Genomic DNA, 25,161 nt, shown 5'->3' on the forward strand with positions numbered 1-25,161 from the left:
TCTTGGCTATCCTTCCAGAGAATATGTTTTTATGTATATTCAAGCAAGTATGAAGATGGTTTCCTTCCTTTTTAATGCAAATAATAGCACATAATACACATTATTTTGTATCTTGATTTTTTTCACTTAATGTGGGAAAACATTCTGTATCAGTGCTTAACAGCTTCTTCATACTTTGGTCCAGCTGCATTGTATTCTATTGTAATGTACTTTTTTCTTGAGTCACACACACACCACACACATACACCCCTCCCCCACCGCCATAGAAGGACATTTAGGATTGTTTCCAATTCTTTGCTATTACAAACAATACCATAATAAATATAATGAATCGCCACATGTATTTTGTCCACAAAAATGCATGGTCATTAATGATTAATTAATGAGATTTTTACATAACCTCATCATTTGTTTTTTCAGAGGTTTTCTACCACTTTTCCTTGTTTATTCTCCACAAGCTAGACTTCAAAATCACCTTACTTGGGAAGAAGGAAAAAAGGAAAGAAAGATATGGTATTTTGGGAATCAAAATATATATCCCTAACGACAGTGACTGTTTATTTATGACTGTTGAGCATGGGGCAGGCATGTTCCCCAGTAACGGCCACCAGAATCCTGTAGACAAGGTAGGGCTCCTCCAAGGAAACACCAACCACCCCAGCAGCAAAGCCCTTCAGCATGCTTCCTGCCCAAGAGGAGGAATCTGGAAAGACACAGGAAATAGCACTTCAGGTGGGTAGTTGAAGTTCCCCTTTCTCTCCTCAGATGGGTCACTGAGATCTTTTCTACAATTTCTCAGCAGCACTTAGCTGTGCAAGTTCAACAACACATTCCTGATGTGTCTCTCTGCCCTTTACCCTTCCCCTCTTCCTCGCTCCTGTTCTTGGGAGTTAACACGCTCTCTAACAAAATAGTAGCACAAAAGCCTTTGTCTGAGACTCTGCATTCGTGAAATCCAGGATTAAGATACTCGTTTTACTTGTGAAGAAACTGCAATTCAGAAAAATTAAGAAATCTGTCCAATATGCCACATCTGGTCAATTGCAAGCCTGCATTAATGGAAAACATTTTCATTAGAACTCCGGTCCTTAATTCAATCATTAAACAAATATTTGTATCTGTATATATATATATTTGCCATATACCAGGCACTGTGCTAAGCAATGAGGATATTATAAAAAAACAAAAGAGATACCAGTCAATTTTCATGAGGCTGTGTAGTGGAGGGCACAGATATTAAGCAAATCATCACACATTAATGTAAAATGGAGAACTGCTTTGAATATGTTTGCATGCAGAAGGAATCTAGTATTCTGAGAGCATATATTCTCAAATATATGAGAAACTTATATTTTAACTGGGACTCAAGGAAAGCAACTCTGAGGAAGTCGTAAACAAAAGAACGAACAGTAATTACTAAACCAAACCTCATTCCTGAGGGAAAATAGCACGTGCGAAGGCCCTCTGGCAAGGAGAGATCATGGGATGATGGAGAATGAAATAGAAAAACATTTAGGTGGACTCCTAGATGGCTCAGTCAGTTAGGTGTCTGCCTTCCGCTCAGGTCGTGATCCTGGGGTCCTGGGATCTAGTCCTGCGTCGGGCTTCCTGCTCAGGGAGGAGTCTGCTTCTTCCTCTCCTCTGCCCCAGCTTGTGTTCTCTCTCTCTCTCTCTCTCAGAAATAAATAAAAATCTTAAGAAAAAACACAAACCAACATTTTGGCTAGGCTAAGGGGGAGAGTGTTGTCAAAAACAGTAGTGACAGACAAGGATCAAATCATGCAGTGCCATAAGTCCATTTAAAGATTCAGGTCTTGCTGGGACGCCTGGGTGGCTCAGTTGGTTAAGCAGCTGCCTTCGGCTCAGGTCATGATCCCAGCGTCCTGGGATCGAGTCCCACATTGGGCTCCTTGCTCCACGGGGAGCCTGCTTCTCCCTCTGACTCTGCCTTCCACTCTGTCTGCCTGTGCTCGCTTTCGCTCGCGCTCTCTGACAAATAAATAAATAAAATCTTTAAAAAAAAAAAAAAAAAAAAAGATTTAGGTCTTGGAGCGCCTGGTGGCTCAGTGGGTTAAGCCTCTGCCTTCAGCTCAGGTCATGATCTCAGGGTCCTGGAATTGAGCCCCATATCGGGCACTCTGCTCAGCAGAGGGCTTGCTTCTCCGTCTCTCTCTGCTTGCTTCTCTGCCTACTTGTGATCTCTCCTCTCTCTCTGTCAAATTAAAAAAAAAAAATTTTTTTTTAATTTAAAAAAAATTAAAAAATAAAGATTTCAGTCTTTTTCCAACCAAACACAATGAGAAGCCGTCAAAGTTGCTTTTAAATACCTCCTTTGTGGGAAGCCTGGGTGGCTTGGTCAGTTAAGTGACTAGCCTTGATTTCAGCTCAGGTCATGACTTCAGGGAGTCTCTCTCTCTCTCACTCTCTCTCTGTTCCTCTCTCTCTCCCCCTCTGCCCTTCCCATTCACTCTCTCTCTTCCTCCAATTAAATAAATAAAGAAATACCTCCCTTTTAGAGGGAAGGAGGGAATAGGTGGGTATGTAATATGACCAGATTTGTATTTTGAAAAGCTCCCCCGATACAGGAAAGAGATGGTCACAATGGATACCACAGCCAGTTAGTTTGCAGTAATCCCAAAGGACCTGATAGCAACTTAACTATGACCATGGAAGAAGAGATAGAAAGAAGTGACAGTTTCCAAGAGATGCTTAGGAAGCAAAATTAATGAACTCAATGGAAGATTGATTATGGAGTGTGTTGGGCCACAACGAAGAGAGGTTTTCAGGGATGATTCCCCTCATCCCTGGCTTGTGTAAGAATGCACAGGGCAGGGGCACCTGGGTGGCTCAGTGGGTTAAGCCTCTGCCTTTGGCTCAGGTCATGATCCCAGGGTCCTGGGATGGAGCCCCACATCAGGCTTTCTGCTCTGCAGGTAGCCTGCTTCCTCCTCTCTCTCTGCCTGCCTCTCTGCCTACTTGTGATCTCTCTCTCTGTCAAATGAATGAATAGAATCTTAAAAAAAAAAAAATGCACAGGGCAGCCCATTCACTGAGATAGGGACTACTGAGCTCTAACCAGGTTTGCATTTGAGTTTATTTCAGTTCAGTTTTTGAGAAACACATGAAACTTCCAAGAAGGGATGTTGTATAGGCAGTTGGATGTACAGGAGGCTCTTTCTGTTTCAATCTGATAAAAACTTCAAGACACCTAAAAAACAGAACCGTAAAAGCACAAGAAGAAAACTATGAGTGAACTCTCTTATAACCTTGGAGAAAAGATGTCTTTCTTCACGTGATCCAAAATTTGAAAAAAAAAAAAATTTTGAAATAATTATAGATTGGAGCACTTGGGTGGCTCAATCAGTTAAGCAACCAACTCTTGATTTTGGCTCAGGTCACCCATGATCTTAGGGTCATGAGATCAAGCCCCATGTTCGACTCTTCACTGGGGTGGAGTGTGCATGGGATTCTATCTCTGCACCGCCCACGGCCATTTCACTTGCTCTCGCTCTAAAAAAAAAGATAATTATAGATTGACAAGAGGTTGTAAAATTAGTATAGAGAGGTCTTGTGTAGTCTTAACCCAGTAGTCCCCAGTGGTAACATCTTATATAACCATAGTACAATACCCAAACCAGGAGAGGAATATTGGTATAATCCATAGCATTATTCAGATTTCACAGGTTTTATATGTGTGTGTGTGTGTGTGTGTGTGTGCACATGTAGTTCTATGCAATTTTACCACATGTGTAGTTTGTGTAACCACCACCAATCAAGACAGAACACTGCTCTCTCACTACGAAGGTCCCTTATGTTACCCCCCATAGTCCCACCCCCCCCATCTCTAACCACTAACCACTAACCTGGCAACCACTCATCTGTTCTATCATTTTTGTCATTTGAGAAAGCCGTGTAAATGGATTCATATGCTAGGTAGCCTTTAAATTGGCTTTTGTCACTCAGCATTATTCCCTTGAGATCTATCGTGTGTATCAGTAATTGGTTCTTTTTTATTGTGGAATGTAGGGAGGTTCCACAGTTTACGCACTCACCCATTAAAAGACTCTGGGTTCTTTCCAAATTGTGTCTATTACAAATAAAGCTGCTATGAACATTTGTGCACATGTATTTGGGCGCACATGGTTTTCCTCCATCTGGGATAAATACCCAGGAGTGCAACTGGGGCCTTATGGGGAATGAGTGTTTAGCTTTTTAAGAAACTGCCAAAATGCGTTCCAGAGTGGTTACTCCATTTCACATTCCTACCCCAGCTTTGCTCTGAAGCACAGCAATATTACTGACATAACTAGCAAACCTCTTAGAAGCATTCAATAACGTTATTTCTTTTTTAAAAAATTCCGTGCGGGGGCACCTGGATGGCTCAGGGAGTTAAAGCCTCTGCCTTCCGCTCAGGTCATGGTCCCAGGGTCCTGGGATCGAGCCCCGCATTGGGCTCTCTGCTCAGCAGGGAGCCTGCTTCCTCCCTTCTCTCTCTGCCTGCCTCTCTGCCTACTTGTGATCTCTGTCTGTGAAATAAATAAAATCTTTTTTTTAAAAATTTGGTGCAATGATTACAGAGATTTATTGAGCATTTATTATATTCCAGAGATTACTCTAAATGTCTTACACATTGATAACAGGGTTTTTTAAGATTTGTTTATTGGAGAGCGAGAGCCCGCGCATGTGTGTGAATGGGAGAAAGAGGAGAAGGAGAGAGGATCCTCAAGCAGACTCCCTGGGGAGCGGGGAACCCCCTGGCTAGATCTCAACATCCGTGAGATCGTGACCTGAGCTCAAACCAGGAGTCGGAGGCTCCACAGACTGAGCCACCCGAGGGCCCCTTTTGCACATTAACTTTAGACCAAGCTGTATACTTCATCACCCCTTGCCACTGGGCTTGACCTCAGTCTCCGCCTTGGGGCTGGCCCGGATGTTAGCCCAGAGGAAGCGAACGGAGGCGTGAAATAGGCTTTGGCAGTTGTGCTTTTCCTTTTAGGCTCCTGGCCGCTGGCTTGAGAAGAGCATCTTTTGTGGCCGTGCAGACACTTCCTCTGGATCGGCTGCTAGCCCTGGGAGAATGAGAAGGAAGTGGACGAAAGCAAACACACAGCTTGGAGTCAAGCCTAGCCAAGCCCAGCCCAGATCCGCCGGGTCATGCTAGCCGCCACCCCTGCTGAAATAGATGCTTACTCTTGTTTGCCAGTAAGTTTATGCGCTGCGGAAGCAAGCACTGCTGTCCGCCACTCAGATTTTGTGTTAACAAGTAGTTCACTTCGTGCTCCCAACATCCTGCCTATGGGGGATAACAGCCCCATTTTGCAGAAAAGGAAATCTAGACACAGAGAGGTGAAATAGCTTCCTTAAAGTTCCACAGCCTGACCCCAGAGGCCGGGTCTTACCGGAATCTCCCAGTGACTTGATGAAGTTAGAGCAAAAAACTACACGGAGTGATCTCTGTCATAAAAGACATAAAACTCCCATGCAGAGTTTCAAAGATGTAAAATTTTATTTTAGTTTTGAATAAGAAACTCACTTCACAAATCAAAACGATAAAAGGGATGTATACGAAGGAGTTGCCCTGTTGTCTCTGAGCCATCAGTCAGAGCCCTAATTCCAACACAGCCCTCGGGATTCTTGCAGCCCTGGTATGTGCCTTTGTGTGACTCCGTCTCCTTGAGTGTGGGCAGAAGCTGTGACTTGCTACCAACTACTAGAATATGGCAAAAGGGGAGAGGGTGTTGCCCATGTAGGTAAGGTCCCTAATTAATTCACTCTGAGTTAATCAAGAGAGGGAACCCCCTGTGCGCCTGGTATAATCAGGTGGTCCCTTTGAAGGCAGATCCAACCCCTTCCTAATGAGAGAGACTTGAATCAGCTGAGACATTATCTTTTTTAAATATTTTATTTATTTATTTGACAGAGAGAGATCACAAGTAGGCCAAGAAGTAGGCAGAGAGAGGGGGAGGAAGCAGGCTCCCTGCTGAGCAAAGAGCCTGATGCGGGGCTCCATCCTAGGAACCCAGGGACAACTGTGTATTCACATTTAAAAAAAAAAAAAAAAAAGAGGAAGAAGAAAGGATGCCTGGGTGGCTCAGTTGGTTAAGCACCAGACTCTTAGTTTTGGCTCAGGACATGAGCTCTAGGTCATGGGATCAAGCCCTGAATCCGGCTCCGCACTTAGCACAGAGTCTGCTTAAGATTCTCTCTCTCTCTCTCTGCCCCCCCCCCGCTTCTATGCATGCACACACCAGCTCTCTCGCTCTAATAAGTAAATAAATAAATAAAATATTTTAAAACGAAATGAAGATGAACCCTTATCTTATATCATGTATAAAAATCAACTCAGAATGGATCAAAGATCTAAAGGTAAGAGCTAGGTGGCACCTGGGTAGCTCAGTTAGTTAAGCAACTGCCTTCGGCTCTGGTCCTGATCCTGGGCTCCCAGCATTGAGTCCCCCATCGGCTCCCAGTTCAGCCAACCCTCCCCCCTCTCATGCTCTCTCTCTCAAATAAATTAATAAAATCTTTTAAAATAGTAATAAAAAAATAAAGGTGAGAGATAAAAAAAATATAAGATGTTTAGAAGAAAACAAGGAGGGGCACCTGGGTGGCTCAGTCAGATAAGTGCTGTCTGGGATCAGATCATGATTCCAGGGTGCTGTGATTGAGCCCAACATTGGGACCCCGGCCCTGCAGGAAGCCTGCTTCTCCTTATTCCTCCGCCTGCCGCTCCCTCTACTCAAGTACTTATGCTCTCTCTCTGTTAAATAAAATTTTTTTAAAAAGAAGGAAAGAAAGGCATAAATCTTCATGATCTTGGATCAGGTTTCTTAGCTACAAGACCGAAAATACAAGTGACAAAAGAAAAAAATAGATAAATATCATCAAATGAACACTATTTAAGAAAATATGCTTCAAAGGACACCACCAAGAAAATGAAAAGATAGGGCGCCTGGGTGGCTCAGTCGGTTAAACATCTGTGTTCACTCAGGTCATGATCCCAGGGTCCAGCATCGAGCCGCACATCAGCCTCCCTACTCAGCAGGGAGCCTGCTTCTCTCTCTCCCTGCATCCCACCCCATGCTTGGGTTCTCTCTCCCTCAAATAAATAAAATCTTAAAAAAAAAAAAAAGACAATCCATATAATAGAAGAAAATTTTTGTAATTCATATATCTAACGATGATCTTATATCCAGAATATATAAATAACTGACAACTCAATAATAAAAACACAAGTAACTCAAATTAAAAATAGGCAAATGTATGAATAGATACTTTTCCAAAGAAGATAACGAAATGGCTAATAAGCACATGAAAAGAGGCTGCAAATCATTAAGGAAAAGCAAGTGAGAACTAGGAGATACCACTTCACACCCCCTAGAATGGCTGTAATGAAAAAGACAGGTATTATTAACAAGTGTTACTGACAATATGGAGAAATTGGACTCCTCACAGAGTACTTATGGGTGTATAAAATAGCGCGCTAATTCCAGAAAACTGTTTGGCTTTAAACAGAGAGTTACCAAATGATCCAGCAATTCCACATAGACCTATATACCCAAGATAAACAAAAATATATGTTTACACAAAAACTTGTACATGAATATCCATAGCAGCATTATTGATAAGAATGAAGAAGCAGAAACAGCTCAAGTCCCCAGCAACTGGTGAATGGAGGAGTAAAATGTGGTGTATTCATGCTATGAAATATTATTAGATTAAAAAAGGAGGGGGGGGCGCCTGGGTGGCTCAGTGGGTTGGGCCGCTGCCTTCGGCTCAGGTCATGATCTCAGAGTCCTTGGATCGAGTCCCGCATCAGGCTCTCTGCTCGGCAGGGAGCCTGCTTCCTCCTCCCTCTCTCTCTCTCTGCCTGCCTCTCTGCCTACTTGAGATCTCTGTCAAATAAATAAATAAAATCTTAAAAAATTAAAAAAGGAATGAGGTACTGATAAATGAAGACCCTGAAAACATGCTAAGTAGAAGAAGCCATCACATAGACCACGTTTTGCACAATTCTGTTTATAGGAAATGCTCAGAATAAGCAAATCTACAGGGAAGGCAAGTAGATTAGTGATTGCCTTGGGCTAAGGAGGTTGAGGGTGGGGGGGAGAATGGGGAGTGACTGTTAATGGATCCAGAGTTTCTCTTTAGCGGTAATGAGACTATTCTAAAATTGGTTGTGGTAGTGGGTGCACAGCTCTGAATATACTAAAAACATTGAGTTATATACCTTAAAAGGGTGACTTGAATGGTATGTAAATTATATTTCAATAAGTCTGTTAGTAACAAAAATTAGGGATTTTTGAATTAGGTTTGGCTAGGAACATGTCCTAAGATACTTTATTATCAGTGGGGAAAAAAAGGTTTGGCCCTCTCAAAATTTACTTTTTATATTATGTGCTTTTAATTTTTAGGTTAAAATGTTTTGAACAAGTTTTGCTCATAGGGAGAGGAAAAACAAACGTACTTTCAGGATAATAAAACTCTCTATTTACTATACTCATATTTTTTAAAACCATTAAGTTTGGACTAGGATTTTAAAAACATTTTTTTTAAGATTTTATTTATTTATTTGACAGAGGGAGACACAGTGAGGGAGGGAACACAAGCAGGGAGAGTAGGAGGAGAGCAGGCTCTCCACAGAGCAGGGAGCCTGAGAGGGCGCTCAATCCCAGAACCCTGCCTGGGATGATGACCTGAGCTGAAGGCAGCCACTTAACAACTGAGCCACCCAGGCGCCCTAGGATTTAAAATTTCAAACAAATATAGAACAAAGCATTTTTATTTATTTTCATTGAGAAAACACATACTGTAAACATGGAAAGAATACAGAGACTAGATAAGCTATAAAAATCATTCTAGTTCTAGTTCTTTGTTTACATAGCAATCTGTCACAAATTCTAGAATTACAAAGTTTAAGGAGCTCTCAAGATATCAAACAATACACATTTCTGACACTTTTCCAACAGCCTACTCGTTTTTCCTAGAAATCTAGAAAGGCAAGATTTCAGGTTTTACCAAATAAAGTATGATGTCTTCCCACCATGGTCATCAGGAAATTTTCTAAGCGTTTAAATTAAATCCTTAAGTTTCTCTATATGAGGCGGGATATGGGAAGCAGTTCGCCTGGAGATAGGGTATCTCCTGACTTAAAAGTAAGGGTCTCTAATTGTGACTGGAAGTTACAGTTAGACGGGCCAAAACCATCTTAGAATTTTCTTCAGGTTTGGGTAAAACCCTCTGTGCTTTTTTTGCACTCTACACCCTTCCCTTTTTCTTCACTCAGTGCAAATTGGAAGCTTCCTAACTCTTACACATAAAATTATCCCTTTCACAAGTATACAAATTTAATTTGTTCCGGCCCCTCCTTCTCTAAATAAATGATCCTCGGTTCCTGAGTCAACCATGAAAATAAATGTCTTGCTGCCAGGATTTCTTTTTTTTTTTTTTTTTTAAGATTTTATTTATTTATTTGATAGAGAGATGATCACAAGTGGGCAGAGAGGCAGACAGAGAGAGAGGAGGAAGCAGTCTCCCTGCTGAGCAGAGAGCCCAATGTGGGGCTCGATCCCAGGACCCTGAGATCATGACCTGAGATGAAGGCAGAGGCTTAACCCACTGAGCCACCCAGGTGTCCCAGGATTTCTTTTTTTTTAAGATTATTTATTTATTTGAGAGGGAGCATGCATGCTTGATCTCATGGGGGCAGAGGTGGGGAGAGAAGCAGACTCCCCACTGAGCGGAGATCTCCAAGTGGGCTGGATCCCAGGACTGGCGGTGGATCATGACATGAGCCAAAGGCAAATGCTTAACCAACTGAGCCAACCAGGCGACCCTGTCTTGTCCAGGATTTTAAAAAATCAGGGTGTGATAAGAAAGAATTGACCTTCTAAAGCTGTAAAATGTCTTCCTCTTAACAAACCAGAGTTTTAGACTTCTAGGAACATAGGTTGCTTTCCCATTAAAGGATTGCGTGCTGACGCTCTCTGAGTATCTGAGTATCTGTATTAGTTTTTTGTGCTATGGACTGATTATCCCACAGTTTCCATGAGCCAGGCGTCAGGCCCAGCTTACCTGGGTCCTCAGCTCTGGGACCCACACGAGGATATCGAGGTGCCCGCTGAGCTGCATTCTCATCTGGAGGCTCAGTTGGGAGAAAATCGCCTTCCAAGCTGGCTCGGATTATCAGCAGAATTCACTTCCTGTAGTTGTAGAACTGAAGGTTTCTGTTCCTTCCTTCCTTCCTTCCTTCCTTTCTCTCTCTCTTTCTTTTTAATAAGATTTTATTTGCTTATTTACTTGAGAGAGAGAGAACATACATGCATGAGCTGGGGGAAGAGATACAGAATCTCAAGCCGCACTCAGGGCTCAATCCCACAACTCTGAGATCATGACCAGAGCTGAAACCGAGAGTTAGAGTTAGACCTCAACTGACCAAGTCTCCCAGGTGCCTCAAGGGCTTCTGTTTCTTGTTGGCTGTTGTCTAAACATTTCCTAAAGGGCCCATGCTGTTGCTTGTCAGTGACCTTCTTTGACAGGGCTGCTTACCTCCTCAAGCCAACCAGGAGAATCCCTAGTGCGAATCTACTAGAATAATGGACTTTTACAGACGATAAAATAATCATGTGAGTGACATCCCATCACCAGGGATGTTTCTACTAGAAACAGTCATTAGTGTTAGCCCCCAGTGAAGATTATAGAAGACATAAATACAGAAGGCAGGGATCACCGGGTCCGCCCACCACGGGCAGTATCAAATCCTTCCTGCAGATCATAGACAGGATGGGAATGAACAGATTAATGAAAGAAACTGTCCTTCAGTATTTTGTATTATCGTATTTCTTTATTCATAACTCCCCAGAAAAACGTGTGTATGAGTTATTTATTGCTGTGTAACAAACCAAAGCCTCAAAACAGTGGCTTGAAACGGCAACCATGTGGGGGTGCCTGGCTGGCTCAGTCAGAAGAGCGTGCAACTCCTGACCTCAGGATCATGAGTTCAAGCCCCACATTGGGTGTGCAGCCTACTTAAAATAAAAAAATAATAATAAAAATTAAAAAAGAACACACAGCAACTATTTGCTCATTATTCTGTGCTTCTGCTATTTGAATTGGGCTTAGTGAGGCTGTTTGGCTTATCTCCCATGCAGTTACTTACACGTCTGTAGTTAAATTGGAGCTGGCCTGGAACTCGTTCGGTGATTCAGCATGATTCAGCGCGGCCCCACTCACATATGTGAGAACTGGTGCTGGCTGTGGGCCAGTCCACATGTCTCCCACGGGCTGGCCGAGTCCTCTTCGCTTGGTGTCTGAATTCCAAGAATAAGAGAAGAATTCATATATTATTACTTCTGCCATGTTTTATTGGTCAAAGTAAGGTCTCAAGGCTAGCCCAGATGCAACGGGGTGGGGAAATAAACCCCACCTCTTTTCCATTCTAGAATTGTGCAAAGTTCAAACCAGAGAATTCTTTTTTTTTTTTTTTTTTTGAGATTTTACTTATTTATTTGACAGGGAGAGAGAGAGAGCAAGTACAAGCAGTGGGAGTGGCAGGGAGAGGGAGAGGGAGAAGCAGGCTCCTTGCAGAGCAGGGGAAGCCAGATATGGAGCTGGGTCCCAGAACTCTGGGATCGTGACCTGAATCGAAGGCAGTGGCTTAACCAACTGAGCCACCCAGGTGCCCAAACCTGAGAACTCTTTAAGACTTACCTGGTAACTGTTCCAAAATATCCATCTTTGTATACAAGTGCATTTCCTAACTGGTTAAAGTTTTATTGGCATTTAATGTTTATTATTATTAAAATTGTTAATCTTTGCTTATATAAAATAAGCTATCATCTCTGGATCTCTTCACATGTTAGTCTTAAATATTGCTCGCCTTAAAAAAAAAATTTTTTTTAAAGATTTTATTTATTTATTTGAGAGAGAGAGAGAGAATAAGCAGGGGGAGTGCCAGAGGGAGAAAAAAGTCTCCCAGAGAGCAGGACCCTGGGATCATGACTGAGCCAAAGACAGATGCTTAACTGACTGAGCCACCCAGGTGTCCCTGCTAGGTTTATTCTTGGGAAGCATTAGTCTTCAATATTGCTCACTGCTTTCTTTTTCCTTTCAACTCTTTATTTAGGTAAAGATTTCAAAGCACTTAGTACATGAGTCATAAAAGTACCAGAGAACACCATGAGTGGATTCTTCCGTGACCTTGGAGAAGAGAAGCCTTTCTCACCATTACCCAAAATCTAGAACCATGAAAGAAAACACTGATAAACTTGATTACATAAAAATCAAAAACTTCTGCATGGAAAAAAAATAACACAAAGTCAAGATACATGGCAAATAAGAAAAAAATGGTCACAGAACATTGACAGTTCACAGAAAAATAAATACAGTTGGCTCTTAAATATGAATAAAAAGTTTGGCTCTGGGGCACCTGGGTAGCTCAGTCAAGTGTCTGCCTTTGGTTCAGGTCCTGATCCCAGGGTCCTGGGATCGAGCCCCACCTTAAGGTCCTGCTCAGCTGGAAGCCTGCTTCTCCCTCTCCCACTCCCCCTGCTTGTGTTCCCTCATTCGATGTCTCTCTCTTTGGGGCATCTGGGTGGCTCAGTGGGTTAAAGCCTCTGCCTTAGGCTCAGGTCATGATCCCAGGGTCCTGGGATCGAGCCCCAAATCGAGCCCCACATCAGGTTCTCTGCTCAGCAGGGAGCCTACTTTCCTTCCTCTCTCTCTACCTGCCTCTCTGCCTACTTGTGATCTGTCTGTCAAATAAATACATAAAACCTTAAAAAAAATTAAATCTTTTTTTTAAAAAAGCTTGACCTCATTAATAATAAAAGCATATTAGAACTATGTCGATAATACCACTTCACCAACTGGATAGAAAGTTTGGCAACGCAATATGTAGGCAACTGTATGAGGAAACTAGAAGGATTATACATTGCTGGAAGGGGTCAATACACTGACATCTATCAAAACAGGATCAATATGCTGATACCTATCAAAATTATGAATGTACTTACTTTCTCATCCAGTGATCTCACTTCATCTCCCAGATTTGTCTGCTAATATATGAAATGACACATATATGTGGTTGCTCATTATAACAACCCAATAACCCTAAAGGGGGCACCTGGGTGGCTCAGTCAGTTGGGCATCTGGCTCTTGGTTTTGGCTCAGGCCATGATCTTGGGGTCCTGGGATCAAGCCCTGCATGGGGCTCCGCACCCAGCATGGAGTCTGCTTGAGATTTTTTTCCTCCTCTGTCTCCCTCCTCCTCTGCTCCTCCCCTGCAATAATGCTCGTTCTCTTGCTCGCTCTCTCTCTCTCTCATAAATAAAATAAAATAAAAACATGGAAATAACCCAAAGGTTCATCAGTGGAATACGGGCTAAATAAACAAAATACCCATCCACACAATGGAAGACCGTGTACTGTGAACACGAATGAGGATGTTCTCTGCTAACATGGAAAGATCTCCGATATATTTTGCACAAGGAAAAAAAAAAGAGCACAGCAGTTTATACAATTGCTCTCTGATGTGCAGGAAAGGAAAGAACAAAAGAATATATGTTCATATTTGCTTACATATGCATTTTTAAAGCCCTGGAAGGATACAGAAGAGGACAGCAAAAGGTGTTGCATGATTTGGGAGAAAGAATAGGGACACAGTGGTGAACACACAGCTGGTGCATTTGGGTTTGTTTGTTTGTTTGTTTGTTTCCAAATCTACAATATATGTTTTTTTATTTATATTCCATCTTAGGTTAACTTTTTCAAAATGTCAGCTCTATTGAAATATAATTCATATACCATAAAGCTCAACCACCACCACAATCAATCCTAAAACATTTCATCTCCTCTTCCCCTGCAAAACACTGGCCACCAGCAGTCATTCCCCTCTAAGAGATCACTTGTCTATGCTTTGTCTCTCTAGATTAGCTTACTTGCCTGTTCTGTGGGGGTGGTGATTCTTCTTTTTCCTTCTCCATGCACAGATTTAGTCCATTTGTTCACTTACACCCACCTCTGCTTACTTTGCCCCAGTGCCAGTCCAAATATCGCCCTCACTACCTGCCACTATATTTCACTTAGTTTATTTCTATAAATGTTCACCATAATCTTAATAATGACTGTATCTACTTTAATTCAAAATCCCAGTAAACTTTTGCCTTGCTCTTAATAAATAAGGTAATGGGATATAACTCTCTATTTCCTTTTTTATGAAAGATAAGTTTAGACAAGTCAAATATAAATAAGTAATACATAACCCTAAATTTGATATTGAAATTGGGTTGAATATCTTTTTTTTTTAAAATATTTTATTTATTTATTTGACAGAGAGAGATTATAAGTAGGCAGAGAGGCAGGCAGAGAGAGAGAGGAGGAAGCAGGCTCCCTGCTGAGCGGAGAGCCCGATGTGGGACTCGATCCCAGGACCCTGAGATCATGACCTGAGCCAAAGGCAGCGGCTTAACCCACTGAGCCACCCAGGCGCCCGGTTGAATATCTTTTTTGAAGGGTTGCATGATTGGTTAGGTTTTTTATTTTTTTTTAAGATTTTATTTATTTATTTGACAGACAGAGATCACAAATAGGCAGAGAGGCAGGCAGAGAGAGATGGGGAGGCAGGCTCCCTGCTGAGCAGAGAGCATGATGTGAGGCTTGATCCCAGGACCCTGAGACCATGACCTGAGCCAAAGGCAGAGGCTTTAACCCACTGAGCCACCCAGGCGCCCCTGGTTAGGTTTTTTAAAAATTGCTATTCTTTCTTCACTTGCATTTGGAGTCAACTGTTCTTGTGGGCTTTGGAAAATTCATAATCAACCAAACAACAGAAGATCTGATTGAGGGAGATCTGGGAAGATCAGTTTCTCAGTCTTCACGTTTGCCTCACTGCTTTCGTATTCTACTTCAGATCCCCTATCAACTCTGCTATCTCTCTAAACCAAGGTGTGGCCAATAGATGGTCTACAACCACCCCTAATCAAGAGATAGAGTCTATACCCCCTTCTCTTGAACAGGAGTAGGCTTGAGACTCTCAACCAATAGAGCATGGTAGAATTTACATGATGTAACTTCTGAGGATAGGTCATTAAAATATCGTGCACACCTGCTTTGTTCTCTTGGGATGACTGCTCTTGGAATTCAGCTGCCATACTGTGAGGAAACCCAAGTATCCTGGGCAGAGACTCACATAGAAAGGAACCAAGGCCTCTGGTCCACAACCCTGGCTGAGGTCCCAGTTAAGTAAGCTCCGATATGCCAGCCATTTGAGTGAGCCATCTTGAAAGTGAATCCTTCATCATTCCAACTGAGTTGTTACAGCTGATGACTGGGGGAGCAGAGACGAACCATCAATTCATGAGAACTGAAACACAGATTAAGTAGAGATTCATTGGCTCAATCTTCTGTAGAGCAGAGTCTATTCTATCTTTAGACTCAAAGGACTTCCCTCTTCTTGAGGTAAAACCACCAAGCCAGTAATCAAGAGGAATTGTTTTTTTTTTTTTTTTAAAAGATTTTATTTATTTATCAGAGAGAGAGAGGGGGAGAGAGCGAGCACAGGCAGACAGAATGGCAGGCAGAGGCAGAGGGAGAAGCAGGCTCCCTGCTGAGCAAGGAGCCCGATGTGGGACTCGATCCCAGGACGCCGGGATCATGACCTGAGCCGAAGGCAGCTGCTTAACCAACTGAGCCACCCAGGCGTCCCATCAAGAGGAATTGTTAACTGCCGGTAGAACTCTGAACACTGAACATTTCATCAGCTTCCTTCATCCAAGTAAGTAATTTAGTGAAAGCTGAACCTACACCCCTTTTATAGGCTGGAGACTTTAAATAGGAGGAGGTAAGCCATGTTGGACACAAAAGTCAGGGGAGCCTGACTAAGAAAAATCAAGTTAAGGCAGCAGTCAAGAAGAAAGAAAGTAGATGTGCCCTGAGAGACAGGGAGAGAACCCTCTAATTACGACGGTAGGATTAAAAAAAAAAGTCAAGCCAGTTAAGTGATCTGATCATGAACTTGAGGAATTGTCACAGAAATCATCTCTCTTGTTTTTAGCTCTTGAAGGGGAATGGTAGGATGAGGTCAGATGTCAAAGAGTTATACACACAAGGGGTTCAACATACATTATGTATTTAGTACTTCTTGTTTTCGGGAAAGACTGAATCCCTCAAATGGTGTTTTGAAAATTGCACAAGTGAAGGACACCTGGAAGGCTCAGTTGGTTGAACGTGACTCTCAATTTCGGCTCTGGTCATGTGCTCAAGGTTGTGAGACTGAATCTCTTGTTGTCCGTGCTTAGTGGGGAGTCTCCTTGAGGATTGTCTCTCTCCTCCCTCTTCCCGTCACCGCCCCACTCTCTTTCTCAAACAAATTAATAAATCTTTTCAAAATTATACAAGTAACATGAACACATTGTTACTAAAAAGATTCAAGCAGGAATCTATTCTAGTAAGCAAAAATATAAAATATATAATATATAAAATTTTTATATAAAATATAAAAATTGCATCCTCATTCCCATTTTTCCATCCTTCCTTTAAATTAGCCAGGACTGGGGGCACCTGGGTGGCTCAGTGGGTTAAGTCTCTGCCTTCAGCTCAGGTCATGATCTCAGGGTCCTGGGATCGAGTCCCGCATCCGGCTCTCTGCTCAGCAGGGAGCCTGCTTCCTCCTCTCTTTCTCTCTCTCTGCCTGCCTCTCTACCTACTTGTGATCTCTGTCAAATAAATAAATAAAATCTTTAAAAATAAATAAATAAATAAATAAATTAGCCAGGACTGTGGTTTGGTGGTCACCCTTCCTGCTCCCATTCTTTGCATTTACATATAACCCATGTACATCCATTATACAGATTTTTAATATAAAAGGGTCATGCTATATGCATTGTTAGGCAAGTTGCTTTTGCCTCTTAATAATATGCCTTGGGAATCTCCCCACATCAGTGCATTTACCTCTATGGCATCCCTTTTTTTTTTTTTTTTTATAGATTTTATTTATTTATTGGACAGAGAGAGAGATCACAAGTAGGCAGAGAGGCAGGCAGAGAGAGAGGAGGAAGCAGGCTCCCTGCTGAGCAGAGAGCCTGATGTAGGACTTGATCCCAGGACCCTGAGATCATGACCTGAGCCAAAGGCAGAGGCTGTAACCCACCAAGCCAACCAGGCGCCCCTATGTCATGCCTTTTAATAGTTGCAGAGTATTTCATGGTACCAGCAAACAATTCACTTGATCAGTTCTGTCATGATGGGTATTTAAGTTATTCCTAAAAGCTCACTACACCAACATACAATAAAACCCCCTTGTACAAACATCTGTGTGCGACTGCAGTAAGACAGATTCCGTGTCTTAAGCTCATGTCCCCATGTCCCCCGACACAACTCACATACTCTCTGATGTCCCTTTTTTTCTGTGCCTTTCAGAACTGTTTCTTCAGTGACGTCTCCCAAGGCTCCTTAGAATGACCACTCACTGAGGAAACAGAAGACTCCGGGGCAGGAAAATTAAGCTACAGAAGCTGAGGTTAACTAAGACCTAAATTTCAACATGAATACCTAGAAAGCAGTTTTGTTCTCCCAAAAAGTTTCTTTTTTTTTTTTTTAAGATTTTATCTATTTATTTATTAAAGAGAGAGAGAGAGCACATGCTCACGATTTGTGGGGAAGGGCAGAGGGAATGAGAGAAGCAGACTCCCCACTGAGCAGGGAGCCTGATTCGGGGCTCAATTGCAGGACCTGGAGATCCTGACCTGAGCCAGAGGGAGATGCTAGACTGACTGACCCACCAAGGCATCACTCCTAAAAAGTTTCTTAACAAAGATGGCTTTGAAAAATGTTTACCTTTCTTGTTACCTCTACTATTTTTAGTTTGGGGGGCAAAGTTAATACTTGATTATAAATACATGCTTTTAAAGTAAAAGAAAGGAAGCCTTATAAAATAAACCTAGAACATTTCAACTAAAATTAACCATCTCCTCCCACTGTAGATGCCCACCTGAGGGTGAATGACGTATAAGCTTCGAAGCATCATTAACTTCTTTATTCCATTAGGCTCTTCTTGGGCAGATACATTTGCCTCACATACTAACTGTCCTAACCAGAGCCTCATGACCTTGAAACCTCAATGTCTCTTCCAACCATCATTTAGCCAAGTCCACATCATAGCTATAGTCAACCCTGTGGTCTGTTTTACTTTTACTTATTTGTCCCAAGAAGCACTGGGGTTGGGAAGGAGAATGAAGGGCTTCGGTTTGCCTTTTACAAAGGCCAGCCCAGTGGGAGGTTTGAAAGGCAAAGCTAAATATAATACACCTGTTCATTGCTGTATTCCCTCTACTTTGGTGTGTATTTGAAAGTTCCCATAACATAAAAGTTTTAACATTATGGCAATAAATAATAAATATAGTACGTCCTTTTTGGATGGCCTTACGTGGTTGAGTTATATTCCACCTGTCCTGTTGGTAAGGCCACAGCACTTCTTATACCCACGTCAAAGGTGACCTACCAGTGGGCCCGTGGACCTGTCTCTTGCTTCAGCAGTGTTTGGTTAGAACAGACCCAAGGATACCCCTTTCTTCCAGCCTCTGGCCCCCTCCAACCTCTTTTCCAGATGCAACTTTCAGAACTATCTTCTTGGCCATCTTGGGCCAACCCTGTAGGTTGAGTTTAGCTCCTTACTACTGGTCAACCATGTGCTTCCAGATTTACCAGAATGATTCCACCAAGGTATGGTCCACCGTCAACCACCCCCCTCCCCAGTCAATGCATCTGGGAGCCTCCTACACTTACCTCCCTTTGGGCTTCCATTTCCACCGTGAGGCTGTGGCCCTGGAGGAAGTACACCGCTTCCCTCACAGTTTGGCTGAGAAGCATGTGTGTGCTGAGTATGTTGCAAAGAGGCAAAACCAGTGCAGCAGCTACATCATCTTCCATGACTTACAGAAGCCGTCCCAAGATGAGTGGGGGAAAACCCAGGACACCACAGAAGCCACCATGGGTCCAGAGGAGAAACTGAAGCAGGCCCTGCTTTTTAAAAAAAGATTTTATTTATTAATTTGAGAGAGAGAGTAAATACAGAAGGTGCGGCAGAGGCAGAGGGAGAGGGAAAAGCAGGCTCCCCGCTGAGAGGGGAGCCCGATGCAGAACTCGATTCCAGGACCCTGGGATCATCACCTGAGCCAAAGACAGATGCTTAACTGACTGAGCTACTCAGGCGCCCCTTCACTAGGTAGCTTTTTAACCCCCTGGAGCCCTCTCCCACGCTGTGGGCCCAGTGGAAGCAATAAAGCTTTCTACAGGGAAGAAAAACAAAAAGAGAAACAAAACAAAAGAACAAAGATCACCTACCATTCTAAAATGTGTTTCCGTCTGTAACCATAACTCCAGCGAGCTATGACAGGTTTATTCCTGTTACCACAGGCATCCCCGCCTTGTTCATTTGAGCAAGTTTGCTCTTCCATGGTGGTCTTTTGACTTGTTTATTGACGGGCAGTGTTCAAACTGTCTAGTTTAAAAAATATAGAAGTTTTTTTAGTTTGTTCACGATAGAAAAATAAGCCTATATGAGCTATTGAAATACAAACTAAAACTCGAATCTCCAAACAGGAGCTCGGTTTGGAATTAAGATTAAGAAGAGATGAATGATGATAACCAGTGTGCTGGCTGATGGGGTTTAGTGGCTGAAACAAAAGAGCCCAAGTATCTGCGTGGGGACTGGCCGTAGTGTTTCATGTTTCCACAGGAGGAAAGGAAAGGAGACTAACAATGATGTGATATAAACAAGGAGGCTACACCATCTTGCACTTTGTGGGTTTGTTGTTGTTATTTTACTGTGAAGAAACCTTATTATTTTTTAAAAATTTTATTTATTTGAGAGAGAGAGACAGATGGAGTTGGTGAGAGAGAGCACAAGCAGGAAAGAGATGAAGAAGCAGCCCTCCCGCGCCCCCGTGGGGCAGGGAGCCTGGTGGGACTCGATCCCATGATCCTAGGATCACAACCCAAGACAAGGCAGATGCCTAACCAACTGAGCCACCCAGGTGTCCCAGAAGAAATCTTATTTTGATAAAAGAGTTAGGAAGCCTCTAAGATACTTCTAGATTTTATCTTCAGTGATGATCCTTATCTTTCTTTCAGGTAATATTCAGCCCCTACAGCTACCGCAAATGCAACAAATCTCCCACTGGATGCTTTAAATAATGCACTAGCAAAGGACACGTTATTTCCAGAGCTGCCCATGTACCTCCAAGTCTCATTTCGACCCCGTGAATCCCATATCCCTCATGCACCCATCTTCTCCTGGGCAGTTTCTAGAGGGACATGCCCATACCCTCCCAAATTAGCCCTCTTGTTACTCTCCTACCCCAGATAAACTACTTCCATGTATCTCAGTTAAGTGTGTGAGTGTGTGTGTGTGTTTGGGATAAAATAATTCAAACCAAGCCCACAACGACGACTATGTGCATTATTATTATTAAACTTTAAAAAAAAATCCAAATGTAAAGAAAAGTTGTAGGATTACTTGGGTGGCTCAATGGGTTAAGCATCTGCCTTTGGCTCAGGTCATGATCCCAGGATCCTGGGATTAAGTCCTACATCCTACTCCTTGCTCAGCAGGGAGCCTGCCAATCCCCCTGGTTGTGCTCTGTCTCTCTCTCTCTCTCTGACAAATAAATAAATAAAATCTTTTTTTTTTAAGTTGCCAAAATTACAAGGAACTTTCATACTGCCTGTATCCAGAATAATCATTTGTTTTTTATTTCATCACATTTATTTTCCTTTTCTCCCTTGGTAATGATGTATTTTCTCAGAACCATCTGAGTTTATGTAGCTCAGGCCTTTGTTATACTCTTAAGACCCATAGTATTGTTCCTAAGAACAAGTATATTTTCCTACATAACCACAACACAGTTTCAAATCAAGAAATGTAACCTTGATGCATACTTTTTTCCATTCGGCAATCCATATTCCAATTTTGTCAGTTATACCAATAAATTCCTTATAGCATTGTCCCCCTCTGGTACCAGCTTTAACCAAAAGATCACATATGTGTTAAATCGTCTTGTTTCTTTAATGTTCTTTAATCTGGAACAGTCCTGTAGCATTTTTTGTCTTTCATGACATTGGTGCATTTAAAGAACATGAGCCAGTTGTTTTGTGGAATGTTCTTCAGATGGACTTGCCTGGTGGCCCCTGATGACTTGATTCAGGCCTTGATTCTGTCTCCTGCCAGAAGGGCACAAAGGTGATGATTTGTTCTTCTCTGAGTATCAGATCTGGAAACATACCATCTCAGTCTGCACCCTGTTTGTTAGGTTTTTTTATTTTTGTTTTTGTTTTTTAAATTTTTTATTTTTTTTCCATTTTTTTAATTCAAATTCAATTAATCAACATATAATGTATTATTGGTTCCAGAGGTCTGTTGGTTAAAGTGGTCCAGTTTCTCCACTGTATAGTTACTGTTTTTCCCTTGCAGCTAATGAGCAATTTATGGAGACATAGTTTAGAACTAAGTAAGTATCCTCTTCTCCATCAAACATTTCCCCCCTAGATTTAGCAATCATTGCTATTTCTTTTCTTTTCTTTTTTTTTTAAGATTTTATTTATTTATTTGACAGAGAGAGAGAGAGATCACAAGTAGGCAAAGAGGCAGACAGAGAGAGAGGAGGAAGCAGGTTCCCCACTGAGCAGAGAGCCCGATATGGGGCTCGATCCCAGGACCCTGAGATCATGACCTGAGCCGAAGGCAGAGGCTTTAACCGACTGAGCCACCCAGGCGCCCAATCATTGCTATTTCTTGCCCAAACCATTCTTAACTATGATGCTTGCAAAACAGGATCTTTCAACAGTGCCCCTCCCTCCGCATTTATCAACTTTTCACTGTAAGGAAGGACCCTCCCTGCCTCAGCCCCAATTATTCGGTTATCTATCATATCATATCATATCATATCAGCATGAATTGGCGGATTCCTATTTTATTCAGTGAGTTATAATCCTTTACTGTCCTGGTTTATCTTTAGCTCAAAAATTGTCCCAGACTTAGCCACTGGGCTGCCCTTGAAACTAGTTCTATGTTCTTTCAACATGTTCCCATCTCTCTTTTTTGTTTGTTTTTCATTTCCATACTTGCTGTTATATCAAAATGTTCCCATGTTCCTGGTTCATCTTGTGCTTTCCTCAGTCATTTCTCCAAGGAACCCTGATTCTTTTTAAAGATGAAACTGGGGGCACTTGACTGGCTCAGTCAATACAAAACACAACTCTTGATTTTGGGATTGTGCGTTCAAGCCCCATGTTGGGCATAGAGCTTACTTGAAAAAAAAAATCATATTTAGAAAGATATGGGCACTCAGTACATCTTTTGCATTTTAAATGAAAAACAACCTCCAATGACATTGCTTATGATCGAATTGTGGGTATTCTGTTAGGTTATTTGGGATTAAATTTTTTATTTCTATCTGTTGTTACAAAATAATACAGAAATACTTTTTGCTATATCTTCCAAAAATAAAAACAATATATACTGTGAAAATTTCGGAAAATGTCTAAAAGTTAAGAACATATTAAAAGAAATCTCTTGTCAGGACATAATTAGAAATGTATTTTTTTTAAAGATTTATTTATTTGACAGAGAGCGACACAGCGAGAGAGGGAACACAAGCAGAGGGTGTGGGAGAGGAAGAAGCAGGCTTCCTGAGCAGGAAGCCTGATGCAGGGCTCGATCCCAGGACCCCAGAATCATGATCTGAACTGTACTGGCAGATGCCTAATGACTGAACCACCCAGGCACCCCACAATTAGAAATATATTAAAGTTTTGTTTAGAGGTTAAAAAAAGTCACCCACCACTCTACTCCAAAGATTAACCACCATCAAGATATTAATAGTAATTATCAGTAGATAACCATATCTCATAGTTTAAATATATCAAAAATTTGGTATATTTAGGGCGCCTGGGTGGCTCAGTGGGTTAAGCCGCTGCCTTCGGCTCAGGTCATGATCTCAGGGTCCTGGGATCGAGTCCCGCATCGGGCTCTCTGCTCAGCAGAGAGCCTGCTTCCTCCTCTCTCTCTCTCTGCCTGCCTCTCTGCCTACTTGTGATTTCTCTCTGTCAAATAAATAAATAAAATCTTTAAAAAAAAAATTTGGTATATTTAGAATACAATTCAGAATACAATATTCAGAATACAATTATTGGATAATTCAAAAGTGTGTGTGTGTGTGTATAGGCATGTGTATTTCTTCAGAATAAAGCCCTAGGATTAAGATTGCTGAATTAAAAATGTATGCATATTTATAAGCACAGAAAATGTACCCAATATTTTAGTCATCAGGGAAATGCAGATTAAAACCACAGAGAGGGGGCCACCTGGGTGGCACAGTTGGTTGAGCGTCCAACTCTTGGTTTTGGCTCAAGTCATGATCTCAGGGTCAGGGGATCAAGCCCCACGTTGGACTCAATGCTTGGCGCAGAGTCTGCCTAAGGATTTTCTCTCTCCCTCCCACTGCCCCTCCTCCCCTACAATAAATAAATCTTTAAAAAAAAAAAAAAAAAAAGACCATACGGGGCGCCTGGGTGGCTCAGTGGGTTGGGCCTCTGCCTTTGGCTTAGGTCATGATCTTGGGGTTCTCGGATCGAGTCCCACGTTGGGCTCTCTGCTCGGCGGGGAGCCTGTTTCCTCCTCTCTCTCTGCCTGCCTCTCTGCCTGCTTGTTTCTGTCTGTCTGTCAAATAAATAAAAAATCTTAAAAAAAAAAAAAAAAAAAAGACCATAGGGAGATACTTAAACTACCGAAATGCATAAAAACGTTTAAACTGACAATACTGGTTGTTGGCGAGGATATGGAGCAACTGGAAATCCATAAATCACTCATAGAAGTGTTAACTATAATAACCACTTTGGAAAACTAGCATTGTCTACTACGGCTGAACAATCTTTAAGGGTAGACCTTTGTTGTTACATATAAAAAATATTGACCTAAATTTTCTTCTTGCTTTTTATGGTTTTACTTCTTATACTCAATCCTTAATCTGTATTGACTACAGGTATAAAGTAAGAATCTCCATTTTATTTAATTTTTGAAAAGGTTAGACTGTTGCTCCAACCATATTTATCAAACATTTTTTTTTTCCTTTAGAGAGACTGAGAGCCCAAGATGGAGGAGCAGCAGAGGGAGAGAGAGAGAATCTCAAGCAGACTCCCCACTGAGCATGGAGCCCAACGAAAGGCTTAGTCTCACAACCCTGAGATCATGACCCGAGCTGAAATCAAGAGTCGGATGCTTAACCAACTGAGCCACCCAGGCACCCCTTGAAAAATCTTTTTTTTCTTCAGATTATATTTGTTTGAGAGAGAGAGAGAGAGAGAGAGCAAGAGAGAGCACAAGGGCGAGGGAGAAGTAGGCTCCCCACTGAGCAAGGAGCCTGATATGGGGCTCGATCCCAGAACCCTGGTATCATGACCTGAGCCCAAGGCATATGCTTGACTGAGCCACTCAGGCGCCCCTTGAAAAATCATTTCTAACTGAAAATGAGTTTACTGATTGAAAACAAAGTCCTAATATTTTAAATTCCTATATCTACTTGAATCCATTCTTAAACTTTTAAAATCTGTTTTTAGAGAGGCAGAGAGAGAGATAGGAGGGGCAGAGGGAGAGAGAGAATCTTAAGCAGGCTCCACATCCAACACGGAGCCCAACATTGGGCTCTATCTCCCAACCCTGAGATCATGACCTGAGCTGACATCAAGAGTCAGGCACTTAACCAACTGAGCTACCTATGTGCCCCTCATAAACTTTATTCTTTTTCATTTACCTGTCTTTTCTGTTTTATTTTTTTCTGATATTTTGTATTCAGATGTGGTAACTATATCATATCCCTTTTTATCTGCAGGGGAAATCTTCATTTTTCTTTCTCCAAAATGTTCTTCAGGTGTCATTGTTAGTCATTCCAGACCCCCAGCAGTAAGATTAGCACCTAACAATAGCAGGTGCATTCAGTGTTGGTTAATCGGATGAATGAAGAGCTACTTTGAATGCTCAAATTTCTCCCTCTTAAAAATAATCCACATACTCTTAGAGCTCCTCCACTTTAAGTGTTTTAAGATCTTAGGGGATGTAGAAAGTGAAAACAAAGATAAAAATTTTCCTTGATTCGAGTATGTAAAATAATT

General features: G+C 42.0%; 2 long non-coding RNA genes across 2 annotated transcripts; one reads left to right on the plus strand and one right to left on the minus strand.

Moving 5' to 3' along the window:
* Window positions 1–4,891: 4,891 nt before the first annotated feature.
* LOC131831625 (uncharacterized) lies at window positions 4,892–24,802 on the plus strand. The gene is made up of 2 exons (XR_009353731.1): window positions 4,892–5,202; window positions 24,128–24,802. It is a non-coding gene; the product is annotated as an uncharacterized LOC131831625 (long non-coding RNA).
* LOC131831624 (uncharacterized) lies at window positions 9,566–22,931 on the minus strand. Its single transcript, XR_009353730.1, has 4 exons — window positions 19,339–22,931; window positions 18,781–19,014; window positions 15,188–15,361; window positions 9,566–11,309 (listed from the first exon to the last, which is right to left on the minus strand). It is a non-coding gene; the product is annotated as an uncharacterized LOC131831624 (long non-coding RNA).
* Window positions 24,803–25,161: the final 359 nt, after the last annotated feature.

The sequence above is a fragment of the Mustela lutreola genome, chromosome 5 (assembly GCF_030435805.1).
Source record: "Mustela lutreola isolate mMusLut2 chromosome 5, mMusLut2.pri, whole genome shotgun sequence".
Lineage (NCBI taxonomy): Eukaryota > Metazoa > Chordata > Mammalia > Carnivora > Mustelidae > Mustela > Mustela lutreola.